Genomic DNA, 13147 nt, shown 5'->3' on the forward strand with positions numbered 1-13147 from the left:
TTCCCTTCTACGTGACTTTACCGAAAGATCCAAGAATAAGATTGATATTTCTCACAATTGCATACACACTCACAACTCAAAGCTTGAATGCCACATTATCCAATACACTCGTTGAGTATGCCAGTGCAATTTATACAGCACTCAAGGCACCATAGGGAAAATAAAAAAATAACAGCCCTCTTTTAAAGGGCACGTAAGAATAGGTTTGTCATCTGCCATGATGGAATGGTGAGCACATGCTCCGCTTGCAATCAAGAGGTCACCAGTTCAAATCCCCCGGCGTGGCAGTTGAAACAATCGACCACCAGGTTGCATATGGTGGGGTAAAAGTGTGGGTCCTCCCACTTGTTCCAACTGCAGCGTGTACAACATTCTATGGCACGTGTCGTGACGGGCACTGCGAGATCCGACCGTGTCCGTCCAGTGCTCGCTGAGCTGCATTGGCTTCTGGTTGCCGAACGAATACCTTACCAGGTCGCACTCATTACACACAAAGTGATCGCCACAAATGAACCACAATACCTTGCTGACCTCGTCAAGGACCATAAACCATCACGCGAACTTCGGTCATTCTCGCAGCAGCGGCTTTTGGCTGGTCATCAAACAAAGGTGGTCACCGCATCCCGCACTTTCAGATGCGCTTCTGTGGCCGTCTAGAACACTCTTCCTTCCGATATTAGGAAGCCACTGGAGTTATGCACTTTTAAATCTGAATTGAAAACTCATTTGTTGAGAACTGCTTTTTGTGTTTAATTTGTTGTCCATCACCCGCACCTCCAATTAGCACGGTTTGTTACGAACGATGCGAAAAAAACATACAAGATATCTGGCCAGCATGAAAGCGAATTCCAAAGTACCCTGTGGAGGAGTTCTCTCTCGAGCTCTCTCTCTCTCGAGCTCCTGTAAGTCAAGGCCCTTTTGGCAACATCTGTCATCTGTACGTACTAAATTTAGCTGAAGACTTAAACAATCACGGTCATTAATTGAACACAGTGCGTAAAGACTGTATGTCCAGGCATCTTCACCGCCATTATTTCACATGCCACACGACAGCAGTCACGGAATATCACGAAGGGCATCCCGACCGCTGTATAAGAATAAACTTATGGCTGTTTATAAAATGGGATGAACTTCCATAGGAACCATTCAAGTGTAATTTCCACGCAGTACAACATACCCGAGGGTTTTTGGAATTAAATATTAGTCTGCAAGAACCAATGCTATCCATCATAGTTGATATATATATATTGTTGATATACAACGACAAAAAAGTAACGACAACCAAAAGAAAACTTTTGCAAAAATAACAGCCTTGTGTGTGGGTGACGCGTCAATAATATTTTTTAATTATATCAGCGTTTGAACAGTTACAGGTCATTTATGCGATGGCAGCCGTGACAATGAAAGGAGGTCAACAGGCCTATGAACACTGCCAAAGTTAAATGAGGCATACGGTGAGCTATTAAACTCATTATTTGTTTTCTTTTGTTAATAAACGACAGTAATTTGCTTTGTGAAAGCTGATGGGTAAGTGGTTTTAAAGTACCTCCACTACAGCGCTATCACTTGCTACAGCCATTTGCGTTTTTCTTGGACAGTATTAAGCTTTTATTATTGGGTTGCAGGCTATAAAATGGCCCAAAACCTGACACTTTTAATTTTTTGTGAGTACAGGCACTGTTATAGACTCACTCTGCAGACTTGAAAATGCCAATTTTGGAAAGACAATACAAAATAGGAAATGCAATTATGATTCTGGCTGTCGTAAATGCCATTATTACATCCCACGTGCGAGTTCTTCTCACTCGTCTCGTCATTTTGGAATTCACTTACTCGATTTCCATTGTACATAATTTCGGTTGTTTATGATTATAAATTAATCTTGTTTATAAAATGTCCATGCTTTTGTTCTATGCAACCAACCCATGTAAACCCTCCCTTCCCATGTTACATGAGCAGGTTGCCAATGGAGAGCTTGTTATCTGAATGGGGCCTTCCATGACACAAAGTGACTGACTGAACGTGTCATCCCTCCTTGCCTTTGCTAGGGACTCACAACTTCTTTGCTTTCTGTCACGCAAGACGCTCGCTGCGTTTGCACAAAGCGCCGAACTCTCCGAATTCGTCTTAATTCTCTCACCGTGAATCCACCAGTCTGAGTGAATCTTTTTTTCATGGAGCGGATAAAACGTAATTTGGTAAGGTCCTGATTCAATCCTTTCAAGAAGCCAACTTCACATTTAACATATTAGCGTGCTTTAACCTTTTATCAAACTGCGTGTTTACCTAAGTATGTAGAGAGAGGTCTTACGACTCTTTTGATTGCCTCAACATTATATTTCGTGACATAGAGAATATTGGGACGATGCAGTAATTGCGCTTTTTATGCGACCCTGACATTAATAAAACAGTAACTGAATTAATGAATACATGAATATTTAACACTTTGTGCTTCCTTTCCGGCAAATTATTCTTTACATATCCTATGAAATAATAAACGGACAAATTAACCATTACAAATTGATTATAAAACTAATTATGATTTATAACGTGACTGCTGCCTTCAATAGCCCACACTGATGTAAATGGCCACAACAACTGACACAGCAGCATAGGGAGGGCCTTCGTCCAGCAGCGAGTTGACGAGGGTCGAAACGTGAATGTAATTATGATATATTATATATTACTAGTTAGCACAGGGAAAAGATCGCACCTAGCACGGAAGTGCCAAGGCGGAAGGAAACACAAGGAAACCAAAGTCTGCGATTTCATGTGTACGTGAACGTAAGCTGCACACGGGCGGGGGCAGTGGCATTATTATAACGGCATACTTTTGATAAAAAGCGCTCAACTCACAAATCCCAGCCGGGGGGGGGGGGGGGGGGGGTTACTCAGCCTATAATCCCTCCGGGGAAAATAAAATGCGTACGACTTCACGGGAAATTTACGAGTGTCGTTCTGTTAAAAGACTTGCCCTCGCCATGGGAAAATGTAATGTCCACCAATGTCGAAGGGCGACCGAAGGTGGTGGCCGCCACCCCATCGCTCGTTTGAGCGGATTCGAGGTCACTTCATCCAGCATCCGCATGATAATAAATTATCACAAGAGCTGGGACGATCTATGGCATTGTAATAGGACGATCTAGAGGTGTGACCATCTATGGCATTGTAATTAAGATAATCTAGAGTTGTGACTATCTATGACATTGTAATGAGGACGATCTAGAGGTGTGACCATCTATGGCATTGTAATTAAGATAATCTAGAGCTGTGACGATCTATGACATTGTAATGAGGACGATCTAGAGTTGTGAAGATCTATGGCATTGTAATGAGGACGATCTAGAGTTGTGAAGATCTATGGCATTGTAATGAGGACGATCTAGAGGTAGGATGATCACCAAAAAGTAGTCCAATATAATTGGACTACTTTTCGGTTACTCGTGCCCATTTTAAAAATGGCAACCATCTGGACATCCTGCCTCCTGAAGGCGAGAAACCCCCGCACGCCACGCCCAGCTATGCAGCTGACCTCGGTGACATCACCAAGCCTCTCGTCCAGCGGCACACGTGGGAAGAGAGGCAAGACTTGTTCTATCCAACTACTTCCGCCGTTATCCAATTCGTCCTTTAATCGAACTCGTAATCAGTAGCGTAATTGATTAATAATTGGTGACGAAATGACGAAATGTGCAGGCTACATCTGCCCATGGATTGTAATAATGATGATGATGACGACGAGTGGATTACTTAAGGAATCGGTAAGCTCGGTCCGGGCGGGCAATGACGTAGATGACGATGGTGCAATGTGGGAGGTGAAACGCAGCTAAGTGTAACTCCGGAAAACGTCGAACGGTGGGAGGAGGACGAGGCACCCTCCTCGCATCTGGACGAGTCGCTGAGAGGTCGCGGCAGGGGTGAGCCCAGGGCAACCGCGCGCCACTTACACACCCACGCGGGCCATTCAATCACAGGTCACACGCCTCCGCAATTTGCCAATCGCCTTGTTCCTCGTTTCAAGAGCTGTAACAAAGTCAGCAAGCGCCTGTTAGCGTCGACAGAGCCGGCCCACTGCCGTCTTCCCCACGCCGCTGCTGAACGCAATGCAACAGGTACTCACATCTCTGGCCGAGCCAACCAAAGAGAAGCCCTGACCAAGTTCACGCAACATACCCACCGATGTTGCTGTCATAAAAGGTATAATGATTCAGTCCCCCGTCGGTTAGAAGAATTGTCATGATTGAAGGTTACAGTTCAATCAAATATTTTTTTTATTAACGCAAAAATATACAAATAGTGACAACCTACCTGCTATACTGCCTTTTAGAGGCACATTTCTCCCTCTGCAGATTGGGCATCTTAGGCACACAGATTTTTTGTGCAATCCACCAGCCTCACATGAAGAGTGCTGGATTGCAGGTGTGTGAACACACACGCACATGAAAGCTAAAGCTCTCCCAAGTAGCCTATAGACTGTTGGGGCTAGACATATTAGCAAGCAGCTATGAATGTTGTAATGGCACACAGGGGAGTGGTTTGGCCAGCACTGGCCACCTTTGTCTCCTCAGTGCTGATGTTTTCACACTGCACTAGGTACTCATACAAGGCCGAGGTGACCTAGGAGAGGCCCAGGACCGCTTCCGATATTCGCCACTGGTGTTGGCCATGAGCGAGAATCGAACTCGGGTCGCCAGGCTCCGAGCACAGCGTAGCACAAACCGCTACACTACCACCACTCACACACAATACACACACAATACACACACACACAATACTCCCATCCTCTCCAACGTAAATGCGAAAGGTTACTCAGGGGCCAGAAGTGCTGGACCTGCTGCAGGCCATGCCCGTCTGCGAGTCAGGAGGATGAAACGAGAGCAACGCTGCGACATTTACGCGCCGCTGAATAATCCACGCTCCAAGCGGAGCCAAGAGCCCCCCCCGACCGCCGCCCCCCCCCTCGCTCTCTGCAGTGTGACTGGCACGTGCGATTACATGTCTCAGGGGCCACATTAACGGTGACGACGCCTGCAAGTCCCGAGGGTCGTGGCTGATTTACCGCCATGCCATTTTTCATTACAGCATATGGTAAGGCGAGAAGGGGGGGGGAAGATTGAACAAACGGCATGAGAAATAAATAAACGAGAATGAAAAACGTTTATTACATGTAATACTAAGTGGCCTAATTCCATAAAATAAACCTGTCCTGAATATGCATGATGTCTCCGGGACATGTGAAGAAGAGCTTCATAGCTCATCAGATTTCTCCAGGATAAATTAAGATTACGATTCTGACCAAAACAAATGTATATGAAAACTTTAACAGGAAATCACATTCTGAATATTATAATGTACAGAATTCACGCTTTGCTTTCATCATCCAGAGTACACCCTGTGTCCGTATTCAAGTGGCACCTCCTTACTGCCAAACGACGGAAGACGTCATAGTGTGAGCCTGCGAAGCCTAAACGGGAGCTGCAAAGCAAAAGGCTGCTGGCATGCATCTATTTCCCATTGTCCATAGCTCACAAGGGGGTGGTAAAGTGAGATGACTTACTCGAGCGAAAATCCATTGAGGAATTTGGAAATTCGTCAACGCGGTGCCACTTTACTCTACAAGGCCACATTAAACCCCAGTGTCTTTTTTGTGAATCACCTGCTCATGTGAACACGACTGGAGGGAGAAAAGATGCAAAGAATTAACATTATGGTCTCCAGTCGTGTGAATGGACTAATTGCGAATCCAATTCTCACTGAATTCCTTAAGAGGACTTTACATCCATTCATTTGAGCTTAAGGCAGTATTGGCTGAACCGGTTACCCACGCTATTTGAGCGCATGTAAACACTCCCAGATGCATACTGCTCATCTACAGATATGCTCTGCAGAGCGTGGTGTGGCACTGAAAATAGGTCGGTGTTTTCTTGCTCAAAAAGGGCATTGAGGCAGTGTCTGTTAACCCTTTCCCATTCCGATGATTTACGTGTTCGTACGTCTACGTCATTGGAACGGAACCGGAAAAAAAACACAACGTAATTTTATCGGTATCAAGGCTCCCACAAGTCGATGCGGGAGGGCGTGCGGCACAGTTTGGCGCCAGCTATCGTAGAGTGCGGTCGTGTCGCTACGGTTCTCTCCGGTGTACACGATGTGTTTTAAAACAACGGCGCTACGCCTCTCTAAATAAAATTAACCGCTAAGCGCTTGCGCGTTCCGAGATTCAGCGGTGAACGGGACACCCACCCTGCAACTTGCAGACGTCTCAAAACGGGAAAGAGTCAACAGCCCTGAGCCAGTGGTGGGACCACCACTGTTGACTTCCCCACATAGTGGTACAAATTGTATCGACACAGGATGGATGATGGGCCAAATCAACCCCTCTCCCCTTCACCCCAAGCAGAATTTGGAGTCACAACCATCCCATTGTGTGCCACTCGCTCTACCGCTGACGGTAATGGCCTGGTGGCTCAGCGTGGTTGGATACGTACGGTGCAAAGACATTTTGACGAAAGTTTAAAAGTACACAAAGCATACTGAGCAGAAGAAGCAACACGTTGATTGGGGAACAAAAACAAACATCATTGTGGCCGCAATAGGTGGAATGGTGGCGCGTGGTTTCCGCACTGCACTATGAACCTGGTGACCTGAGTGTGCTCCCTATCCACGACTAACATCCGTGGTGAGTGATATCTCAACCTGTCCTGGGCCCCCCTATCGATACTCATTTGAACATCCCGCAGGAACCAGCATGGTGAAGTATGGTCACACCGAGCACTCATAACCAAACAGTATGAGGATGTTTTGAGATGCAAACTCTGGCTCGTTGGACTCCCCCCCCCCCCCCATTTCCTCACAATGTTTTAAATGTCTTTCCAAGTTAACAAATGGGAAACTTGGCACCTATGTCCTAATAAGAGACGTTTATATCATGTGCACTCCGAGTGCAATGCATACATTGCATGCAGAAATCAGGGCACAAATAGTAAAGGTACTGGAACCAGGCACAGATGGTAAACCTATTACAAGGTAGTGTTTTAATGTGATAATGATTTAATTTTTTATTATTAATGCGTGTGTGTTTGCATGCCCAGAGGCAAGCTGTAGCACAGTGGGTGTATCTAATAGCGTCTTTGTTTGTTCTTTAATGGGTATGAATTAGGCATCAGCTGCGTTTCCATCCCAGTGGGATTTTAAATATTATTAAATCTGCACATGGTGATGTAGGCATCGCACCATGTGTTTGATGTGTGATTTATTACTGTAGTAATAATAATAAAAATACCAGTTAAAACAAACCCCATTCTTATTTTACTACGTCGAATGTGTGTGTGTGTGGCTTCAAGATGACCTCAGTAATATATCACAGACACACGTGTGCATGATCGGAAACATTCTTTATTTTTATTCATGTATGTTTGTTAATTAAAAAATATAAATAAAAGTAGCAACCCGATAATAATGCAGGCAAATTAAGCATACTCCAAATTGCCAGGCTTGGCAGGCAGTTCCATCAGCTATGACTTAATTGCAAAGGCTCGTTTATTTTTCTGCAGTGCCCAGTTAATCTTTGATAGATTCAGTTCCATCGTCAGGTATTGTGCAAGCAGCTGCGGCAGTCGGCACGACTACGTAAGACTGCAAATACATTCTGAATGCATATTAAATGCATTTAACCTCATGTGGAACTGTGGTCGGGGACACTGCAGACGATTTTACATTGATACATATGACGAACAAGGCTTAGCTTTTCATGAAAAATACTCTTATTTTATTTCTAACAAGTCATTTGTAAGGCTCCAAGCTAATTTTCCTTCGTTCCAAAGGCTAGTTTATTTGTATATGTGATTTGATTTTACCACGAATGATTTAGAATCCATTACAAAATGTAATAATTCGAAATGGAAAGGCCCTCAGAGAGCAAATAAAGTCACTTGCAGCTAATTCCAAAAATCATCAGGATGCAAAATTGCAAAATGTTACCAATGTGCCACTAAAATTTCGATTTAAAGCTTTCGTGACTGCAGGGATTCATATTCTTGTTTTTTTCGGTAAAGTGACGTAGAAGGGAAATAATAAAATAATAAAAATAAAATTCTAATACAACTGGCGGGTTTTGAAAAAAATTCTTGCTGTGGTTTTCACACCTGATGATGATTGCTTGTGTTGCAATCGAAACGTCGTAAGAATTGTATAGTTTTCTTTTTATTATTTTATTATTTCCCTTCTACGTGACTTTACCGAAAGAACCAAGAATACAATGTTCCACTTGTATTTGTAAACTTCATTCAACGTTCGCCAGACTGCGAAGGTAATGAACTCACGCGGTGTACCTTGATGTCTGCTCGACAATATGCTCCAGTAATCATGCTCCAGCAATAGATGAATATGGCACTTCGTTTCAAGTCACATGCTTAAGGTCTCCACGACCCAGTACAATCTGGTTTCCGTCAGGGTCATTCATATAAGAGGTCAGAGACATATCAGAGGTCAGAGACTGATTTTTTTACGTGTGCTGAACAACCTCCTATTCTCTCCTATCATTAAGGATCTCACTCCGAGTTCTCCCAGACATCACTGCTCCTTTCGATGCCACCGACCACTCGATCCTCCTTGAGCGTCTCAATAACGACGGAGGCGTCTCCTGCGCACGGCTCTCCTTGCTCTGTTCCCACCTCTCGAAGCGCTGCTCCTTCTACACTGCTGCTATGATCCGATGTCTTCTTCCCAGGAACCAATCGTGTTGTGGTTGTGAACCACGAGGCTACATCCCCGGCCCAGCTGATTGTTTCCATCCGTCTCCCACCAAGCTTCCCCCCACCCCACTTGGCTAAATCATCTTCAGCTGCTACGAAATTTATCTCATTTATACTGCAGGAGGAATCCAATAAGCTACAAAGCTCTTCTTTTCACAGATGTCCAGTCTGGGCGGATCAGAAAGTTACAACAACGAACAATGCAACACACACAATAGGAGTGCAAAGTATAGGAAAGGTAAGAAAATCATTAAAAAAATAAGTAAACAAATTTTATTTTACCAGGTAAAGCCCACTGAGCTATCAGAATCTTTTTCAAAAGTAACCAGACCACAAATGATAGCTCAACAAAGTGGCTTCTCATGTGGACATTTATAGCAGCCAAATAATCTAAATGCATGTTGCTGCGTGTGGAGGGAAAAGCCAGAGGACTCGGAGAAAAAAAACACAATTTCTATGCTGGCGACCCCCAACTCCGCATCACTACCGACTCCACGAACCCACCCTTAATGTCCACACTCGTACCCTGCCGTGATGTGTGCTCGTCCTGAATTGGTTCAAATCTTTCTCGAGCTAAAATGCAGTCTGATTTAATGTTATATTCATAGAGTGCCTTCACTCAGGGCGCTCGACATCGTTTGGACAACGGTGAGAGAACATCATGCTTTAGACGGCAGGGCCATGCAAGGATTGAGGAACATTCACTCTCAGCAAAGGGCTCCACTGTGAACGTGAACTCTGGTATCACGCCGCGTCCTTGCGAGCCATTGGCCCTCATCTCTCAGCTCTGCAGGACCTCTCGACACCCCCCCCCCCAAATCACTTACTTCCAAACTCCAAATAATCCAAAATGTTGCTGCAAGACTCATAACATGAATCGTTTTATGGGACGTCACCCCACTCCTCAGATATCTCCAATATCCCCTCATAGAGTTCAGAGTAATAAACTATTAAATAATTACCCTCATCCTTTTCACCTCACTCTACTCTCATTCCCGTACTCTCAGCTCCAGCAACCACGGGCACAACTGAACCAACCTTCGCTCACCGTGCCGTCACCATTTTGTCCACTGCAGACTCTCAGGTCTAGAATTCCTTCCCCTCGACGAAGCGTGCTGCCCGTGTTCAAGTCGAGATTCTATGCCTCCCTTTGGTCCCCTGTCTATGATTGACCGTCCCTATCTAAAAAGTGACTTGAATTGCACCTTATTTGAAGAATATAAACACCTCAATTTTGTGCCTGTGATGCACATGTCGCACCTTTCTCTTGAGATGCAGTTGCATTTAGATGCTATATTAATCCAAACTATCCTATTATGATGCGTCACATGTGGAAATGCTTTCAGATGAATGGGGATGTTTGATTCATGGCCTCCTCTCCGTCTGCCAGGATAGCAATCAACATGCACACGCGGATTTCAATTCACATTGTAGTATATATTTTTCTAGAAATAGGTTGATGGAATCACAGACTCCAAACTGATTTTTGGAAGAAATGCGAATACGTACCGTACAGTTGTATGATGAGATAACGAGATGGATATTGTAGTTTTTTGTTACTTTCTTTCAACCTATCTACGTGACTTTACCGAAAGACCCAAAGAATACGAGATTGATATTCTATAATGAGAAATATATTTCTGCCAAAAACGCCATCCGATCAAAGGCAACTTTATGGTAACTTTACTTTCAAACATCCTTCCCAGTAAAAAAATGTAATATATATGCTACACGTGCTTCGAATGCGCTGTTTGCTTGTGTGTGTGTGTCTATGTCTTTGCTGTGGGAAGTGGCAGTGCAGCGGTTAGCACGCTGCGCTACGAACCCAGTAACCCGAGTTCGATTATATTATCGCTCATGGCCAAAACCAATGACGATTTTCTAAACCGAGCTTCCCCTAGGTAGACTCAGCCTCAAATTAGTACCTTGTGCGGTGTGAAAAAACCGCCACTGGGAAGAAAAAGACGGCCATGCGTAGTGCTGGCCACCCACCCCTCATGTGTCGTAGCAGCCTTCATAGGTGACCGCGAACAACACTTGGCCCAAAAGTTTGTTCAGGCTATATGCAGGATATGTGTCTTGTTTGTCATAAACCGCAAAATAAACATTGCTTTTTATCTTAAAGCTTAAACTTTAAATGCATCATGTCAATAGTGTCACATTGTGAGCCCGGGGTACTCGTGTTTGCTTATGTACATTTAAAAACACGTGCTCCTGCACGCACTTTTCGTACTGCATGCAACACATTAACCACCTTTCTCATATTTTCTACAAACAGCAGCTGAAAACTCAGAGACACAATGAATGATCATTTTGTAAGCCAATTGAATTTTGTGAAAGCAGACATTGCAAATACAAAACGTATCAGTGACAGATCTTTGTTGTCTGGGAATAAAAGCAAACTGTCTTAGGTTATTACATTTTGATTTGGCTCAATCGAATACAATATTCTCAATCAACATCAGAGGTATACAGTATCGAGATGTACTTATCATCAGAAAAAACAGAGGGCATAGTCGAAACACTCTTTTGCAATTGTGCTGCTATATTGAACTATTTTTTCTTCGTAATAATAGTAGGATTTCCGTAATCTTTTCAAAGTCACAAACTTTTCATTCAATGAGATTTAAAACAGAGAATGATTTTTACAATTCATTTTTGTTTTCCGTGAGATAGCACAACCTGGCTGAATGCAACCAATTTGACCGAAATATTTAAAGAAAACGAAGCAATTCATTTTTTTAATACAACGTCGGATGAAGTTCTCCCCCTATGCGGGTCATTTGAGCATACTTCTACAGAACAATCAGTGAAGGTTGATGCAGGAGGGATCCCCAGTACCGGTTCAAATGCCACTCACCATGGAGGTTAGCCGTATCCGGGAACTCAGTTTGGGTCGCCAGGTTGTTTGCGCAGCGTTCTAACCATTGCGGGGACCGCCGCTCCAGCCTCACGTCGTTACCGTGGCTTGAAATGTGCAACATTTTAAAAAAGACAAATGCTAATAACCTGGTTTTAAGTAAACTCAAATTAAAACCAGTTTTGCTACATCTTCTTGGTTCTGTCGGTAAAGTCACGTAGAAGGGAAATAATAAAATAATAAAAATGTAACATAATAAAATAATATAATAATATAATTCTTTTATGTTGTCTTTTTATTATTTTATTATTTCCCTTCTACGTGACTTTACCGAAAGAACCAAGAAGATGAATCCCTGCAGTCACGAAAGCTTTAAATCAGTTTGGCTTCGTTGTTTTCTTTGCATGTAAAAATAGCTAGAAGCTTTACATTACACTTTGTTTCAATGCACACATAGAATCTAAAACACATTTCAAGAAATATGTCATTAATGCAACAACAAAAACTGTAATTTTTGAAAACTGGCATTCTGCACAGGTTGGTACCTGTCAGCCTACCCTATGTCCCTGCCTTCCTGTGGCATGGTCATCGTATTTCCAAGTGTTTCGTGCTTTGGGACAGGTAGAGTATTATGAAAGTCAACTACAGACAGGGGACGCTCTTCTCGACAGGTTAGTGCTACACTGCGCTAAGAAGCCGACGACTCGAGTTAAATTCCCGCTCACGGCCAACACCAGTGACGATTATGTGAATCGTTCCTGGGCCTCCCTTAGGTCAACTCAGCCTCAAATGAGTACCTGGTGCGGTGTAAACATCGCCACCGAGGAGATACAGGCAGACGGGCGTGGTGTTGGCCACCCACCCCCTCGTGTGTCGTGTCGGCCTTCATAGGTGCTGCTCGCTAACAGCACTTGCCCCAACAGTCTGTTAAGGCTATATGGGGAATTTTTGTCTTTGTCATTTTGCTCTTTTCTACTGGCGATCCTGAGCATGTGGTGGACAATCCACACTTTCATGACTGATTCAGTTTATCCATAGGACACTCTGTTGGCAACCTAAAAGGCAGTACCTATTTTATGAACGCTATAGGCATAATGGGCAGATCCTCGACCGAGACACAAATTCGCGCCTCTTCTGATTCCGAGGCGAGTGCTTTGATCACAGCGCCACCTCGCCAGATGTGATGCAAGGAGTCCTGCTTGTTACGTTTGTTATCAATAATACCAATTCATTTAAATATGTTTGGTCATTCTTCTTAGAACTTAAGAACCCACAGGAGCATAACGGTGAGCAAAACACTAAAACCAACAACTAAATTCACCTTTACAAAAATATATTTCGTTTTTTGAAAGGGTATAACCTGACCTGGACAGTAGGCAAACATGTTGAATGGAGCGAATGGTCAGCTGTGATTGTTCACCAGACACTTACTAACCGACGGCTGGTCAAACAACAATATTGTTCAAATCACCATGCTTAACATTTCTTTATTGACAGACGCTTGCTTTCATCACGATCCACGTTGCCACGTGAT

The 13147-nt window shown here is 43.7% G+C and overlaps 1 protein-coding gene across 1 annotated transcript in view; it reads right to left on the reverse strand.

The window, feature by feature from the left end:
* The window catches only part of MYCBPAP (MYCBP associated protein), an 81155-nt gene that overhangs the window by 53904 nt on the left and 14104 nt on the right, over window positions 1–13147 (reverse strand). The window lies entirely within an intron of this gene.

This window comes from Lampetra planeri, chromosome 35 (genome assembly GCF_965212315.1).
Source record: "Lampetra planeri chromosome 35, kcLamPlan1.2.h2, whole genome shotgun sequence".
Taxonomy (NCBI): domain Eukaryota; kingdom Metazoa; phylum Chordata; class Hyperoartia; order Petromyzontiformes; family Petromyzontidae; genus Lampetra; species Lampetra planeri.